At 42.0% G+C, this 14873-nt stretch overlaps 1 pseudogene; it reads left to right on the plus strand.

The window, feature by feature from the left end:
• The first annotated feature begins 3077 nt into the window (after positions 1-3077).
• On the plus strand, positions 3078-5000 carry LOC121441088 (annotated as a pseudogene).
• Positions 5001-14873: the final 9873 nt, after the last annotated feature.

The raw sequence follows: 14873 nt of genomic DNA on the forward strand, positions 1-14873 counted from the left end.
AAAAATATGTATAGGAAATTTAAAGTCAGGCTTAATTTTCATAAGACATTAGTATTACAGTTATTGTTGCTTAAATGAATGAACTGAATCAAGACACTAAACTCTGGAGTGGTTTTGATTTATCTACTACTGTCATAATCAATTAATACTTACAAACATGGGCTATCAGAAGAAACAGTTTATGCCTAGGCCATCAATGTGAGAGTATAATAGTTTACTGTTCTATGGATGACCTAAAAGTAAATGAATAGCTATACAATAGCTGGTCATCTATGTTTATGTCATAGACAGGAAGACTGCAATCACATGTCATCTAATAACTACCATAATTTTAACATAATGATGAGTACAAGTGGCATTTTAATAGATGTATAAGGATAGTTATGGGATATGATATAAAAACATGTGATTTCTGTTGACAATGGTGACATACACAGCTAGTGCTATTGTTTTTATCATAAAATATAATAGAAGGACATGGACAAAGCTCATTTAATTTAGCAAAAAATAAAAACTAATTTTTTCTGATGCAAATTCTGATAAGTGTATATTTTTGTGAGGCATGGAGAAATGAAAGCAAAACAAATGGAAATGATAACTGAACTATAAAGTGGTGATAATAAAATATTTAGAAATTAAATTATGTAACATAGGACAAGCTCAATTGATTTTTGTTTTTTTTTTTTTTTTTGAGACAGGGTTTCTCTGTAGCTTTGGAGCCTGTCCTGGCACTGGCTCTTGTAGACCAGGCTGGCTTCGAACTCACAGAGATCCGCCTGCCTCTGCCTCCCGAGTGCTGGGATTAAAGGCGTGCACTACCACCACCCAGCTAAGCTCAATTGAGAGAGGACATCAAGAAGGGAATAATTATTGTTAGTGTCATTTGATATAATATGAAACATAACATACAAGTAAGCCAAGAAAAAGGAAAAAGTGAGAAATTAAAGGAATCACATAGACAGGGGCAATTGATGGAATAGAATGGAATGAAGAGCATGAAGAAAAACACAAAAAGAGGGAGGAAAACTCTTCCTCAGAAAAGAAAATAGTTTACTTACAATTTGTGAAAATGAAGCTTTTCTTTTCCTGAAACTTCTTTTACATGGAAACTTCTATGAGATATCCTTTCGTAATAAGCCTTGGGGAAAGAACGTACATGTTTTTGCAATTAACAAATAAATTGTATTTAGTGTATCAAAATGATATCTGAAGTATATATAGTTGTGTATGCTGTAGTCTGGCTTCGCCTCAAATAGTTACCACATTTGTGATCAAAACAAATTATATCTACTGTCTTTCAAAGAAAGATGTGCTGATGTTTGTTTAAAATACTTTTGTATTCTGAAGTTACATTAGAGTTTGCCTATGTGAGCTTTACTTGATCTTCAAAGGCTGCTATGCTATTCTGTTAACACAGCCTTTTTTTCATTAATCTCTTATATCCATTTTTATACCACAGGACCAATCATTTTTATAATGTGAAGGGACTGTTTTCGAAAGGAGATTTATCTTAGGAAGTGAGGCTGCACTTTTTTTTTTCCTGAAGAGCAGTCTCTGATCAATCAGTGAAATTCTGCTCAAGGGCCAGGGATAGGGTGGATTTATAGTACTCTTAGCTGGATAATGTGAAGAGAGAAAGCAGAATCCATTTGCTTGCCATTTGTTGTATTTACCCATGTAAATTCAGCATGCAGATCAGTTTTTAGAACACTAATTTTGCTTGTATATTTACCATTTAGTAAAAAAAAATACAGTAGTTATTTTTCCATAATTGAGTGGGGTAGTATGTACCGTTTCATTTCCATGAAGTTTTTCTGAGATTTTTCCTTACTCTGAGAATCCACTTACAATATGTTAGACCCACGATGACACCTAATCCCAGACAACGTGTTTATAGGACTAATTTTTGTAATTGTGTGTTAGTATTTGAGCAGGCTGACTTCTAGAGAGAGCATTCATGAACAGTACCCAGCAATTAAATATGTAAGTATTAAATCACTTGACTCAAGAAAAGGGTTACTATCCATTTTTCCAACGTTTTTCATCATTTAATTGCTTCTAGTTGTGCTCTGATGCATCTCTAGCTCCTTTATAGCCAATACTGTTATCATCAGCAGAGGTCTACTCCCTGTGCACTTAATGCAGATCACTGTGTTAAGCAAAATGGGCCCACAGAGAGCAAATTAGAATGGCCCTGCCTTTGAGGAACTTGCAGTCCATAGAATTCTGAAATGAATTCTGCCTCAGCCCATTGTTTTGATCCACAATTACTCTCCCATGTTCTAGAATATCATAGTGTCACACTTGCTCTTAGAAGTCACAGCCAAGAATTCATACCCGATAAGAGTGTGTTGCAAATTTTGATTTTGTAATAGTATTTTCTGTCAAAGGCATCCTGTATTACACCTTTGTCAGGTATATTGTAGGCACATTCTAGGTCATCACTGGCTTTTCCAGAAGAACTTCTACCCAGTCATCAATTACATATCAGTCAACCCTTAGATTCCCCATTTGTTACTCAAATATCAAGACGGAAGGTAATGATGTTATCTGCTTTTGTCTAATAAGCAATATCGTTAAGACTTAACTATGGTTAAGAATGAGTGAGACATAATTTCGCCATGGAACTGATATCCAGTGACTCCGTAGCATGAGTATGTCATACTTTGTCATCTCCACTTTTGATTAACTTTGTCTAAGTATTCAAAAATAACTGAGTAATACAGTGTTTTGAAGTTTATGCTTTACTGAGTGTCATGAAGTATTACTTTTAATTGATAAAATGCATCAGAGTAGACCTGTGAAAATTTAATCCTTATAACAAAAAGAAAATAGTACAATATCATTAGTAATAAATTGTCATCTTTAGTTACTATGTCAATCTCTATGGCAGTTGAAAGAAAAGAACTAGCCGGGCAGTGGTGGCACACGCCTTTAATCCCAGCACTTGGGAGGCAGAGGCAGGCGGATCTCTGTGAGTTCGACACCAGCCTGGTCTACAAGAGCTAGTTCCAGGACAGGCTCCAAAACCACAGAGAAACCCTGTCTCAAAAAACAAAAAAAGAGTCGCAGAGGCGATGGCGGCGGCAGCTGTGGTGGCTGCGACATTCCCCGCGCTGACGACGGGAACAGACGGCGCATCCTCGGTGCATTGGTTCTGCAAAGGGCTGCGGCTCCACGACAACCCCGCACTGCTAGAGGCCGTGCACGGGGCGCGCTGTGTACGCTGCGTCTACATCCTCGACCGGTGGTTTGTGGCCTCCTCGTCTGTGGGCATCAACCGGTGGAGGTTCCTACTGCAGTCTCTGGAAGATCTGGACACAAGCTTAAGAAAGCTGAACTCCCGTCTGTTTGTAGTCCGGGGCCAGCCAGCTGATGTGTTCCCAAGGCTCTTCAAGGAATGGGGGGTGACCCGCTTGACCTTTGAATATGACTCTGAACCCTTTGGGAAAGATCGGGATGCAGCCATTATGAAGATGGCCAAAGAGGCTGGTGTGGAGGTGGTGACTGAGAATTCTCACACTCTCTATGACCTGGACAGAATCATCGACCTGAATGGCCAGAAACCATGCCTTACCTACAAGCGCTTTCAGGCCATCATCAGCCGCATGGGTTGGCGCTCTGAGCAGCCAGCAGATGGAGAGCTGTAGAGCCGAGATCCGGGAGAACCACGATGACACCTATGGCGTGCCTTCCCTGGAGGAACTGGGGTTCCCCACGGAAGGACTTGGCCCAGCTGTCTGGCAAGGAGGAGAGACAGAAGCTCTGGCCCGCCTGGATAAGCATTTGGAACAGAAGGCCTGGGTTGCCAACTATGAGAGACCTCGGATGAATGCCAATTCCCTGCTGGCCAGCCCCACAGGCCTCAGCCCCTACCTGCGCTTCGGATGCCTCTCCTGCCGCCTCTTCTACTACTGCCTGTGGGACTTGTATAAGAAGGTGAAGAAGAACAGCACGCCCCCCACTCTCCTTGTTTGGACAACTCCTGTGGCGAGAGTTTTTCTACACAGCGGCCACCAATATCCCCAAGTTTGACCGAATGGAAGGGAACCCCATCTGCATCCAGATCCCCTGGGACCGCAACCCTGAAGCCCTGGCCAAGTGGGCCCAGGGCAAGACAGGCTTCCCTTGGATTGACGCCATCATGACCCAACTGAGGCAGGAAGGGTGGATCCACCACCTGTCCTGGCATGCCGTGGCCTGCTTCCTCACCGGCGGGGACCTCTGGGTCAGCTGGGAGAGCGGAGTCCGGGTATTTGATGAGCTGCTCCTGGATGCAGATTTCAGCGTAAACGCGGGCAGCTGGATGTAGCTGTCCTGCAGCGCTTTCTTCCAACAGTTCTTCCATTGCTACTGTCCTGTGGGTTTCGGCCGACGCACAGACCCCAGTGGGGACTACATTCGGCGATACCTGCCCAAATTGAAAGGGATCCCCTCTCGCTACATCTACGAGCCCTGGAATGCCCCTGAGTCGGTTCAGAAGGCTGCCAAGTGCATCATTGGCGTAGACTACCCGCGACCTATCGTCAACCATGCTGAGACGAGTCGGCTCCACATCGAGCGCATGAAGCAGATCTACCAGCAGCTGTCACGATACCGGGGACTCTGTCTTCTAGCATCTGTCCCTTCCTGTGTGGAAGACCTCAGTCACCCAGTGGTAGATCCCAGCTCTAGCCAGGCTGGGAGCATCAGCAACACATGCCCCAGACCCATAGCCAGTGGCCCAGCCTCCCCTAAACGCAAGCTGGAAGCAGCTGAGGAGCCTCCCGGTGAAGAATTGAGCAAGCGGGCTAGGGTGACAGAGATGCCTGCCCAAGAGCCACCAAGCAAGCACGCCTGAGAGTGAGTCCTTGCAGAAGGAGCTAGAGAGTCATCGCTCCGTGACAAAGCCCGGGTACCTGAACTGCCACGGCCTACAGAGAACCCAGTCACCAACAGACAGCGGACAAGTGTATGTGTGAGTGCAAAGGAGGCGTGGTGTGCCGTTTGCGTGTGCATGCATCTGTTTACACTCTCGTGATCCTGAATGTTGCTTCAGCTGAAAGACTCTGGATCATCCTTGTCACCGGAGCTGCTTCCTCATCTCCAGACACAGGACTAGAAAGCACAGCAGTGACCTTCAGCCCAGATCTGTTCCTGGGAGCCCCCTTTCTTGTTCCAGTAGAAAGTGGTGGTAGGACCCTAGCTGGAATTCTGGTCTCTGCCTCCTCAGACTCTCTTTCCCCTCAGATAGCTGGAGGACCACATTTTTTGACGTTCACCTAAAGATTGAGGTTCCAGAGGTAGCCAGAGTCCTGCTGGCTTAGATCCCACATTGTGATACTAGACCTGAGCAAGCTGGAGCAGATGCTTCTCCTTCAGACATACCTAGCCTGACCAGTCTTTTAAATCCCATGCTTATCTGTCTGTGTAGGACCTTCTAGAAGCCAGGTGAGGACTAGACTCCAGTCCTCTGTTCTTTCCCTAGCCGCTAGGGCCCAGCCTCGGCCTGCCAGGAGCTGTAGACAGGCCAGGGTCAGGGCTGGTGGAGGAAACCAGGTCCCATGGCTTAAAGGCCACAGCTCCTCTGGCCACATTCCCAGGCATATGCTCTAGCAAGTACTGCTGCTACCCAGCCAGGCAAGCTGGCCAGTCTATGTTCTGCGGGCTTCCAGGGCCCACCCTGGACTAGTCAGCACCCATACTGCCGTGGCAGCTCTTCAGGACTGGCCTTCAAGGGACTTAGAGGGACCTCATGAGGGCTGGAGCACTACCATGGGCAGTTGGTAAAAGGTCAAATAGAGATGATACCTAGCACACCATCCCCTTTCCCAGAGTGGCAGTGGGAGGTTTGGCCCACAGAAGCCAGGCCTGTGTTCCAGAGGAGCCTCCTCTCCCTATGTATGTACTGCCCTACATACTCACACTTCTGACCTCCTGGGAATGCTGTTGGGTCATGTGGAGAAAGCAGTTATGAAAAGAAGGATTGTGGGTAACTGAGCAAGTCTTCCTTCCACTTCCACCCCCGTGGCCTGCACATGAGCCACAGTGTATGCGTGTGAAGTGAGTGTGTGTGTATGTGTGTGTGTGTATGTGTTCCTGTTTGAATTTTTGTTCTCACATGTAACATTAAGCTGGCCTCTGTGCCCTTTCCTCTCTACCTCCCCTGTGACCTTGCCAAGCCTCAGAGTTGTTGATGCCCTTGGCCCTGGCCTTCACTCTGTCATACCAGAACCTGGGTCCAGGCTCCCCTCTCCTCCAGCTGTCCGTTGTCCAGCACATCTGACAGGCTTCTTTTTGAGATGACCTCAGGTTTTCTCAGCAGAGAGCTGCCTTTAGTCCATCATTCTGACTATAAACAACCCATGTGCGAGTGGAGAAACAGCACAGGTGATGGGTATTTAGAGCCCTGGGGTTTGGCCTCCCTGCTCCTGAGCCCCAGGCTCAGAGGAAAGAGCCAAGGGATCTTGCTGGAGGGAAGTAGAGTGAGCCTGGAGAGCTGGTCTGAGAGGGTCGAAAACTAGGTCTGTGTTCAGGATTCATTTTGCAACATTTTCAGCAATGGGGACAGAGTACCCTCTGCTCTTTTAAGGATGGCTTTCTTCTCAAGGTACAAGTTGACAGGATCACCTGCCCCTCCACTGCCTTGACATGCTGGCCCATTTTCAGGATAGCTTTCCAATGAAGGAAGCAGACCTCCCACTCCAGAGCTACAGGATGGAGTGGCCTGGAGCCCTGGGGTGATTCCGTGCCTAGCCTGAGTGGCTCTGAGGCTGTCACAGAGCAGTGCCCCGTGTTCTCCTGTGACCTAGCATGGGGAAGAGATGGTCACAGGCAAGAAGCACTTTATAGTGTTCCCTGTTGTTGGGAAGGTTGTGTGTCTTCCACAGTTTGTTTGTGAATATTCCCGTTTTATAAACGTCTGATCCTGTCTGAAAAAAAGGGAAAAAAAAGAAAGAAAAGAACTGTGGTGTATATAGTTTTACTCACCACTATTAGCTTATCAACTTTGTACTTCTGAGATAGGACTGTATGTTGTATTGTTGCCAAAGGTCGTATAACTTTAGTCATTGTAAAAATTTGTTTCCTTAAAAGTCAGTCACTTATATCAAATATTAATATTCAAGTTGTCTCAGCTATACTAGCATTAATTTTCAAAGGCCTGAGCAAGTGGAAGATACACTTCCTAGGGTGACACACATATTATACACAATTTACCACGGAGATGTGTTTTCTGATTAAACTACAGCAACTTGGTTAATTGTTAATCACTGGCACAATTAATACTTCTTTTATGTACATCACATTTTGATTTTGTACTGCTAGAATTTGATGTTCTTTATTTAAAAGAATATAAAAATCAACCCTCTCAAAATCTCCCAGAGGATAGTTTTCTGTTAATAATGACTAAACAGAAGCACACACATATGCATGTGTACACACACACACACACACACACACACACACACACACGGCAACCTACATAAATAATGTAGCCAAGAGACTGACAAACAGCCAGTTCCCCCCCAAAAAATCCCATATTCCTTTTCTTCCCCTTTAAACAAGATCCTATTATTATATGTATTCATAAATGAAGCAACAGAAAAGAAGTCTAATTTGCTATAATAAGCTAAATGGTTTATCACTCTGAATGCAAGTAAAAATCTGCTTTTCTTCTTCATTTTCCCCTCTTTCATTTTTTCACATTAATAAGGTAATTACAATATTGAATAAGGCTGTGCTTCTTGGATGACATTCATTAAAAATAATGGCATGCAATTTGGCTACTGTTTCCTGCTGAAAAATACACGGGGCCATGGATATAAATTATCAATGTTATTATTTTTAACATTTAAAGTAATCCCGAGGCCTGGGAATCTTTACAGCTCTCGCTACCTAACAGAAAAAAGCCTCGCATCTGCATGCAGATACACACAGCAGCAACTGGTCCAAATCTTATTCCCTCTAGGTTGCTTCTGCAGTGTGGCATTTTAGAGAATAGATAAATTGATAACAGAATAAACTAGATGTGACCTATTTCTTTAAACACAATCAAAACTTTTGCAAGTTTCAATAAGTAAAACTTCCATCTTTTATAGACATTTCAAAGAAAACACTATGGATTTCTCATAAGCGGTTACGTAAACACAAAATAATAAAGCAAAACCGAGTTTTAATGAAATGCTGGTGGTTCTTTTTGCGAGAACGAGCTGAAGGAATGATGTGTAACACCTCTAAGCCACATGATGCTTTCCAAGTGGGCTGGGTGGATTCACTTCCAGTGCCAAAAATGCTTAGGAAGAAACGATGAAGCCCCGCCCCTCCACTGCCACCTAGTTTATTTGCTCCTGTTTAGTTGTTTTATTTGTTTCTCTTTACCAGAATAAATTAGAGTCTCATGATTCCATGTTCACTAACAAATTATGCTCTTGCTGCATGGGAAAAAAAGCTGTAAAAATGTTACTCAACAAAATAAAATGAACTATATTATCTGGATTTCTTTGACTATTTAAGCTTCCAATTTAAAAGAGCAACTATTTGCTGTCACTTTTATAAACCTATTATGTTGTTCTTTCTTCTAAAAACGAGTGTATAATTGTGCATTGTCAGTAATCAATGTATAAAATGTTCCCTTAGTGCGCCTTGTTCATATATTTGAGTATATGCATACCCAGCAACATTAGAGCTTGATTTCATTTTAAAGCTCTAAGTTAAAGGCTCTTCTTTTAAAGGCTCTTAGATTAGATTGCTTCTAATATTCTATTTCCACATTATGTTTCCTTCTGTCGAAGGGACAAAACAACTCAACATTTCAGGGGAACAGATTAGTAAGGCCAAACGGCCTTTCCACCCTTCTCCCAGAATGTCCCCTTTCACTCCTCTGAGAACAAAAATGTAAATGGTTGGAAATGCTTTGCGAAAGCCAGTTCCCCTGAATGAGTAAACGAAATTGCAAAAGTTAGACAATATAAATTAGAAGTTATGACCCTACAAGATAATGGATCTCAGCCAAACATACCTTCAAAAAAACGGTCACCAAATGATAACTTCACCTCTATTTTCACATTGCTAAATAAATTCAAAATCCAAAAGAAATTACAAATTTTAAGCAGTTATTTCTAAGGCTAGCAGTATATAAAGGCTTCCTCTTTGGTTACTGATGAAAAGAGGAAAAAAAAAAAACCCTTGCTTACTGCTCAGGAGCCCCCTCCTCACCCATGGCGAGCGAGAGTCATGATAGCATTTCTTCTACGCGCAGCACTGAACAACATATGCCTTTCGGCAGGCCGCAGAGCATCACAGAGGAGCACCTTCTCAGCAGCCAAGACCTCTTTTCTGTGTAAATAATCAGCAATTTCCATTTAAACCCATGTTTTAATTTCAAAAGGGACCTTTCCAGGTCTAAAATATGGCCTTGTCGTCAGAGAAAAATATTTTCATATGGCACTTTTTGTTGCATTTCAAGCGACTGATTTAATATTTACCATTATCGCCATAATAAAATCTGAAACCTTTGGACATTTGATAAAGGTGTGCCGTATTCCCTTGTTTTCTCATTTTGAGGTGGAGGGAGAAAAACCATTTTGTTAGAAAGCCACTGCTGCCATCTAGTGCCAAGATTTAGAACTACAACCAAATATTTAAAAGGGATCACTCCTTTAGGGAAGAGGGGAAGTTAAATAGAATGACCTACACACATGTATAAAATTGCCAGAAAACAAATTCAGTAAATTATTTTAAAAGAACATTTTAAAAATTTGAATCTTAGAACTATGCAGTCATAAATACATATGCAAAAATTTGAAAATTGGTACTAATTTTGCTTACATTTGAAATGGAGTTTTCAACAATATAGGGCTAGTTTTTGTATTTTCTTATTTTTCTTTTTGAGATTATAATATAAATATGTCATCTTGCTTTCTCTTTCCTTCCTCTAACCGTCCAAGTATAACCCTCCTTGTTCTTTTTCACATTCATAGCCTCTTTTCATTGTCATTGCATGCATGATTTTAGAACTACTTAAATACATTAGTACAACCTGCTCAGTCTGTCTAACATTACTTGTACGTACATTTTCAGAACTTGCCATTTGGTATTGTGCTTCCCCGGGGCTATTTCTCCTGCTCTCATAATTCCTTAATTGCCTTTGTTTAGTTCTTTCCGTGGGGTTGAGGTTGGTCTCTTGAAGTCGCTACTCCCATTTACATTAGCACATGTATTGTTGTTGTCCTTGTTCAGCAGGTGTTTAGGCTGGCCTGTTCATGAGTCTTTATGGGAGTAGCTTTTAACATTTCTAAAAGACAGTCTCACAGCAAATGCCTTGATTCTCTGATTTATACAATCTTTTAACCCCTTCTTCTGCAATGATCCCTGGATTTAGCTGTGGGAGCTGTATTGTAGATAAATTATTTGGGACTGAAGTGCTCCATTACTCTGCATTTTAATTGGCTATGTTTTTCTATGTTGGTCTCCTTCTGTTGCAAATAGATGGTCCATGATAAGGGGTAAGAACTACACTTATCTGCGGGTATAAGAGAAAATATTTATATTGTAGTTAGAGATTGAGATACCTGGCTCTTCATAAATGTTCAGAAGCCCCTGAGCTGGGTGTGACTTGAATGCCTCTCCCTGAGGACGAGCTTTCATGGTACCAGGAGTCATAAGGCAACCTTCCAAAGGAGGGAGGCACCCAACAGTCCTACCCAGGTAGGAAAACTACGAATCAAAACAACAAGCAGCTTGGCATGAAAACCCTAAGGGTGCATGCATAACTCGGTGGTCACCAACAGCTCTCTAATCCTACTTAAGACCCACTCAACAAGAGGGAAGTCCTGCCTGCTACTAGAAACCTAGTTGTTAGGTATTTTCTTATCAACATGCCTCTTCGCTGATGTAAATAATCTCAATCAGACCGAATAAGACCGAATTAAAGATGCTCATGTTTAATGAAGTGCTCCCTGCTGTTCCCAGGAAAACATGGAGAGGGAGAGAGAAGATGAGACCACAGGAAACTCAGAGACCACATTTCATGGGGGGGGGGGGGGTTAAATAGCCTGTGGGAGTGGTCTTGACCTTCCCTGGGGAGAAGTCACCATTTGGTGGACTTTCTTGGAGGTGGAGTTTGAACTGAGGCAATTCCCAGGGGAGGGGGCTTATGTCAGGAGCTGTGGTAAAGACCCCAGGCAAACAATCCAGACTTTTTGTATAAAGGGGTGTTAGGAAGCTGAGGTGATGCTTTCAACCAAACACTAGCCACCATCTTGAAGGAGAACCTATAGCCACCAATTAATAAAATCAGCATAAACCCTAAGGATGGCTCTGTAAAATAACATTATTCTTCAATATGTTTTTTTGCTTAGAATTTTTTTTTTAGTTATCCTGGGTCTTTTGTGCTTCTATATTTAAATTTTTCCTCTTATTCTATGAAGAATTACATAAGAATTTTATTTTGAAATTATATTGACTCTCAAGATTTCATGTTACAATGATGATTTTTACAGTACTAATGCTTCCAATCTATGCACATGGGAGGCCATACCATCTTCTATTTTCTTTTTCAATCTCTGTGTTTGGTATTTTAAAGTTCTCAGTGTAGAGCCTTATATTTCTTTGGTTAAAATTATTCTAAGGTATTTTTGAGGCAGCTGTGAGCATTGTTTTCTGGATTTCTTCCATGGCATACTTATTTTCAGTATATAGGAATATCACTGTTTTTTGTTTGTTAGTATTTAATGCTATCACTTAGTTGAGTGTTTATCAGCTTTGAGAGTCTTTGGCAGAGGTCCCAGGTCCCCTGTATTGAATCATATCAACTGTAAATTAGGGCATCTGACTTCTTTTTTCCCCTTCCATTTCCTTCTTTGGTGTTATTGCTCTAGATAAGACTTCAATCACTTATGCCAGGCTTTATTGAATTCCCATGGGAAGCCTTACCCTCTCTGAGAAGTGAATGGGGGTGGGGTGGATGGAAGGTGCAGGAAGTAGGAGGAGGGGAGGGAGAGGGAACTGGACTTGGTATGTAAAATGAAAAAGTATTGTTTTTAAAAATAATGAAAAAAGGAAAAAAAATAAGTGAAACCCCCTGTCTCGTTTGTGACTTTAGTGAAATGCTTTCTGTTTGTCCAAACTTGTCATTTCTGCTGATGGTCTGTACTATATAGTGTTTATGTTAAAAATCTCCCATTCCTAGTTTCTTCAGGCTTTTATCATAAAGGAATATTGGATTTTGTCAAAAAAAAAAACCCTCCCTTCATCTCGAAATGATCAGGTGTTTTCTGATCTTGAATCCATTTATTTATTGATCTGTATACATGGCACATCCATGCATGTCTGAAAGGAGGCTAACTTGGCCATGGTGTATGATGTTTTTAAATATGTTCTTGAGCTAAGTTTGTATTTCACTCATAAATTTTGCATATGGGTTTGTCAGAGAGATTGACTTAAAATTCCTTCTTTTTGGTTGTGTATTTATGAAGTGTTTCTATCAGGGTAAACCTTTATAAAGAGTTTTATAGTATTTTTTCACTTTCTATTTTATGAAGTAATTTGAGGAGTACTAATGTCCTTAATTCTGTTCCAAGGCTCAGCTTGGCTTTAACAGAGTCCTTCTGAGCCTGGGCTATGGGTGATATTTTTTTTTTATGTTAGGAAAAAGACAATTTCTTACTGTTTTGATCTCATTGCTTGCTTTAATCTGTTCAAATTGTTTTGTTTCAGCTGACCTGAGCTCATGGGAGCTCATATACGCTGAACCAAAAGGAAACCTGAATGGGACCAACCTCTCCACTGATGCGATAATTTCAATCAGACCAAATTAAAAGATACACAGGTTGCCCCCCCCCCCCCAGGAAAACACAGAGAGGGGAACAGAGAACTGACAGACCAGGGAAAACCGGGCAACCACGTGTTCATTCTCTGGAGGACAGTTTAAATAGACTGTGGGAGTGGTCTTGACCCTCCCCTGGGAGGGGTCACTGTTTGGTGGACTTTCTTGGAGGTGGAGTTTAGACTGAGGCAACTCCCAGGGGAGGGAGCTTGAAATAGAGTTTTTCACCCATCATTCAAATACGGATGCCAGGGGGCTGGGGTGAAGCCCCCAACTAAATATTCCAGACGTTTTATATAAAGGGGTGTTAGGGAGCTGAGTTGATGCCTTTAACCAAACAGGACCAACCTAGGCCCTCTGTGTCTGTATGAAAATCATGTAGCTTGGTCTCTTACTAAGGCTTCTAACAGTGAGAGCAGGACCTCTCCTTGCAGTTTAGCTGACTTTAGGTAACCTGTTTCCCCTGCTGGATCATCTGGCTTCACCTTGACTTAAGGGGAGGAGCTCAGTACTGCCTCCTCTTGAGTGCTACCTTGTGCAAGTCAGTGGGAGGCCTGCCTCTTTTTGAATGGAGATAAAGGAAGAGTGGATGGGGAGGGGTAGATAGGAAAGAGGGAGGGGCCAGGAGGAGAGTAGGGAGTGGAAAAAAAACATATGATCATTTCATTAGATGCTGAAAAAGGATTTGACAAAATTCAACATCCCTTTATGATAAAGGTCTTGGAGAGATTAGGGATACAAGGGTCATACCTAAATATAATAAAAAGCTATTTACAGCAAGCCAACAGCTAACATCAAATTAAACGGAGAGAAACTCAAAGCCATCCCACTAAAATCAGGAACACGACAAGGCTGTCCACTCTCGCCATACCTCTTCAATATAGTGCTTGAAGTTCTAGCAATACCAGTAAGACAACATAAGGGGATCAAGTGGATTCAAATTGGAAAGGAAGAAGTGAAACTTTCGTTATTTGCAGATGATATGATAGTGTACATAAGCGACCCCCAAAACTTCACCAAAGAACTTTTACAGCTGATAAACACCTTTAGTAATGTGGCAGAATACAAGATCAACTCCAAAAAATCAGTCGCCCTCTTATACACAAAGGATATGGAAGCAGAGAGGGAAATCAGAGAAGCTTCACCTTTCAGCATAGCCACAAACAGCATAAAATATCTTGGGGTAACTCTAACCAAGGAAGTGAAAGATCTATTTGACAAGAACTTTAAGGCATTGAAGAAAGAAACTGAGGAGTATACCAGAAAATGGAAGGACCTCCCTTGCTCTTGGATTGGGAGGATCAACATAGTAAAAATGGCAATTCTACCAAAGGCAATTTATAGATTCAAAGCAATCCCCATCAAGGTCCCATCAAAATTCTTCACAGATCTTGAGAGGACAAAAATCAACTTTATATGGAAAAACAAAAAACCCAGGATAGCCAAAACAATCCTATACAATAAAGGATTGTCTGGAGGCATTACCATCCCTGACTTCAAACTCTATTACAGAGCTACAGTGATGAAAACAGTGTGGTACTGGCATAAAAACAGAGAAGTCAACCAATGGAATCGTATAGAAGTCCCGAATTTTAACCCACAAACCTATGAACACCTCATTTTTGATAAAGGAGCCAAAAGTATACAATGGAAGAAAGAAAGCATCTTCAACAAATGGTGCTGGCACAACTGGATGTCAACCTGTAGAAGAATGAAAATAGACCCATATCTATCACCATTCACAAAACTCAAGTCCAAATGGATTAAAGACCTCACTATCAGTCAGACCACATTGAACCTGATAGAAGAGAAAGTGGGAAGTACCCTACAGGAGATGGGCACAGGAGATCGCTTCCTATGTGTAACCCCAACAGCACAGACTTTAAGGGCAACATTGAATAAATGGGACCTACTAAAACTGAGAAGCTTCTGTAAAGCAAAGGACACTGTCACCAAGACAAAAAGGCAACCTACTGACTGGGAGAAGATCTTCACCAACCCCTCAACAGACAAAGGTCTGATCTCCAAAATATATAGAGAACTCAGGAAACTAGACTTTAAAATGCTA

This window comes from Microtus oregoni, unplaced genomic scaffold (assembly GCF_018167655.1).
Source record: "Microtus oregoni isolate MIOR12 unplaced genomic scaffold, Mior012 000073F_002, whole genome shotgun sequence".
NCBI classification, from domain to species: Eukaryota; Metazoa; Chordata; class Mammalia; order Rodentia; family Cricetidae; genus Microtus; species Microtus oregoni.